This window comes from Propithecus coquereli, unplaced genomic scaffold (genome assembly GCF_000956105.1).
Source record: "Propithecus coquereli isolate 6110/MARCELLA unplaced genomic scaffold, Pcoq_1.0 Scaffold242, whole genome shotgun sequence".
NCBI classification, from domain to species: domain Eukaryota; kingdom Metazoa; phylum Chordata; class Mammalia; order Primates; family Indriidae; genus Propithecus; species Propithecus coquereli.
In genome coordinates this window covers 2,029,622-2,033,099 of record NW_012147975.1, presented here as the reverse complement: position 1 = coordinate 2,033,099, position 3,478 = coordinate 2,029,622, and positions in this window count along the sequence as shown.

Here is a 3,478-nt window from a genome sequence, read left to right as displayed (position 1 = left end):
TAGGTATTCAATATCAATAAAGATTTGCTGAATGAAGGTCTATGTCTTGGAAATAGGTGTTCAATGCAATATGTCATTATTCATGAAATTTTCAAAGCCCATGGGACTTACAGAATTTAACATTTTCATTTTTACAAAGGAAAAATGGAGGCCCAGAGGCAAGAAGGAATCTTTCCAATGTCCCATGAACTTTGCTGGCAATAAAATTAAATACCAAATCTTTGTTAGAAAAGCTCTCGACAGAACCTCTGTTTCTTCACTTTATCTTTCTTTTTTTACCAGTTGCTCCTGTCCCAATATTTATCAGAACTTTTCACGTAGCAATACCCAGCTTTCATCTGAGTGGGTGCCATGGTATCCGAGGGCACGACGGCCAGCGCAGCAGGCAGGATCAGTTTTCTCTGCTGGGAACAAAGCGGCCTGCACGGAGAGAAGGTGGAGAGCTGTGTTCATGCCGTGTCCCTGGCTCCTGACGCCTGCTCTTCCTTTCCGCAGGAAGCCCAGGACTCTGTGTGTGGCCAAAACCCCCATGGCCACTCCAGACATGAACGTTGTGCTGGTTTTTCAGTAAGAAAGATCTGGTTTAAATCCTATTTCAGCTACATACCGTGTGACCTTGTTATGCGAGTTATTTCTCTTCGATAGCCTCAGTTTCTGCATCTGCTAACGTGGGCACGGTGCCACCTCACGCATGGTGGGGGAGACACTAGCAATAGTACGGAGCCCGCTGACTGTCCGCAGGATGACTGCAAAAAAGTCCCCCAGCAAGGCATGTTGCAGTTGTAGGTGGGGTTCTCTGGGAGGCACTCTGACTCCATTTTAAAAATAAATTCAAATAAAGTAAAAAATAAATGGAAAGCCCTCAAGACAGTGCCTACCTAGCGTGGCACATAGTATGTGTCAATAAGCGTTAGTTGAATTGTCTTCCTTCTCCTCCTCCTGACCCTGCCATCCACTCCTGAACTAGTGCTTTCAGCTTTTGGTTTCCATGAGAACCTCTTTAAGAACCGCATGAGATGTATTCTAAAGTAGCATGCAAAAAGGGGAAAGAATTAACACCTGGTCAGGAAACAGCTTTGCTTCTCAATGCAAATCACTAGCAGAAAGAAAATGAAGATATTTTCTATTTTCCCTGCTTCTTCTATAGCCACCGAGTGAGCAGTAGAATGGTAAAATCTGCTATCGTATGTCTCCTTTCTTACCTGCAGTTGATGTTTATACCTCAGTGTAAACCTGGAACCAAGGAAGGTGTTTTCTGAGAGCTGTTGTTCTTGTGAAGACTTTGTAACTATGAAATTTCTTTTGAAATTTCAAATGTAGCTTTGCGTGGTCTAATCTGTTGGCAGTTTGCTTGTTCTTGGTAATGTTAGGAGCCAAGTATGGTGGTGCACACCTGTAGTCCTAGCTACTCGGGAGGCCGAGGCGGGAGGATCCCTTGAGCCCAGGAGTTCCAGACTCAGAAATGTTAGAACTGTGGATACATTTCTTGCATTAATGATCCCTTTTCCAGCAATATGTCAAGGAAGACCCATGAGAAGAAGAGCTATCATTCTCCTAGGTGCTTCAAAGACTCTGTTATGGACTGGTGGACAAAGGTTGAAAGGAGCGAGGACTCAGGAGGTGGGGGCTTTACCTGATGGGGACAAGATGTCCAAGAAGAGCCTTGGGAGCTGTGGTTGGTTTGGGGAGAGCTGGTTCCAAAAGGAAGATGCTAGATGGAGGGCAGCAGAGTCACTTATGACTCTGAGGACCACGTGAACTCCAACATGAAAACTTCTTAGGGGCAGATACTTTTTAGGGACACTTCTCCCTCCTCTTATCCTTATCTAATAGGAGTCAGCCTAATAGAAAGGAAAGAGCTCTAGACCAGGGGTCTGGAGGCCTGGGCTCTAGCTCTGCCTCTAGCCAGCTGTGTGTCTTGGTCGAATCATTTCCCTTCTCGGACATCTATTTTTTCATCTATAAAACCGGGGTGCTGGGTTTTTTTTTTGGCTGAAAGTCATGGCGGAAAAATTGCTGAGACGCCATGGGCTCTGTGAACAGAGAAAGTCTGGGACCCTCTGACATGTGGAAAGTACCTGGCGCACAGCAGGAACTCAACAAATGGTAGAAGTTATTAAGGAACCGTGCACGAAGGAACACTGGGCTGTCCCTTACAGCGTATTTCTGGCGGCGATGGGAGCCAAGCTTGAAGCAAGAGGCATTTGACACACTCCCCAGGACAGGCCCAGCTTTCCAGTGGTGCTCAATACACGTGAGCTGACCAGGGAAGGTGCCGCAGACAGAGGTTTACGAGGCACCCAGGACGTGACGCCAAAGTGAATAATCATTGTTTCAGGGTCCCTTTGTCTCTCTCTGTCTCATGATCTGTATGCTGCACAGTTTACTTCCCAAGATACCTCAAAACAGAATCCATTCTCTCCAGAGGATTTTGGTTTTTAGTCCTGTTTTAATGTTGTTAAATTGCTCTGTTGCAGAATCCAGCTTGAAGTTACTGCAAGACTCAGGCAGGTTTGGAACGTGCTGGCTGCAATCTGCGCTGGGCTTAAAACAGGCCCAAGTGGAAGGAGTCTTCAGTATGAATTACATGGCAGCAAGAATAAATCGGCCGTTGGTTTAACCTACAGCAGGTCCTGGAATAACATTGTGATGTCATCGTGTTATACTGTTGATAAGGAAAAAAAATCGATTCCAGGCTGTGGCCACTGGCTGTGTGGCGTTTACACGTTGTCCCCGTGTCTGCGTGGGTTTTCTCTGGGCACTCACAGCCTCCTCTCACCTCCTAAAGCTGTGCACGGTAGGTGAACTGGCGTGGCTAAAGGGTCCCTGTCTGCGTGGGTGTGCCCTGTGAGGGGATGGCTCCCCACCAGGGCTGCTTCTTGCCTTCTGTCCCGAGCTGCTGGGACGGGCTCCGGCCACCTGTGGCCCTGAAATGAAATAACTGGACCGTAATTATCTTATTTGTTTTTATGAATTTTCCTAAATGTACCTATAGCTCACGTTTATTTCAATGTTTAATGTTAGAAGTGTTTTGGACTTTATTTAGAAGTTTGGTGATGTTTTTGTGACGAGAAATACGCTGTAGGAACTTCTTAACTCTTGTATATATCAACCAGCCTATGGTCAAATTGGTTTTGTTACACGTTTCGCTTAAAGTTGCAGTTTCCGAGAACCTGCCAACACCATTGAGGACTTACAGTCTTTCACTAAAAACTGCTGCTTTGAAGCCCTTACAAAACCAATAACAATAACAAGCCACAACATTTCCCCCTATATTTCTGTCAATTTTAAGTTTAAATCAACTTAGAATAAAAGATATAATTATGGGGCCGGGCGCGGTGGCTCACGCCTGTAATCCTAGCTCTCTGGGAGACCAAGGCAGGTGAATTGTTTGAGCTCAGGAGTTCGAAACCAGCCTAAGCAAGAGCGAGACCCTGTCTCTACTAAAATTAGAAAGAAATTAATTGGACAACTAAAA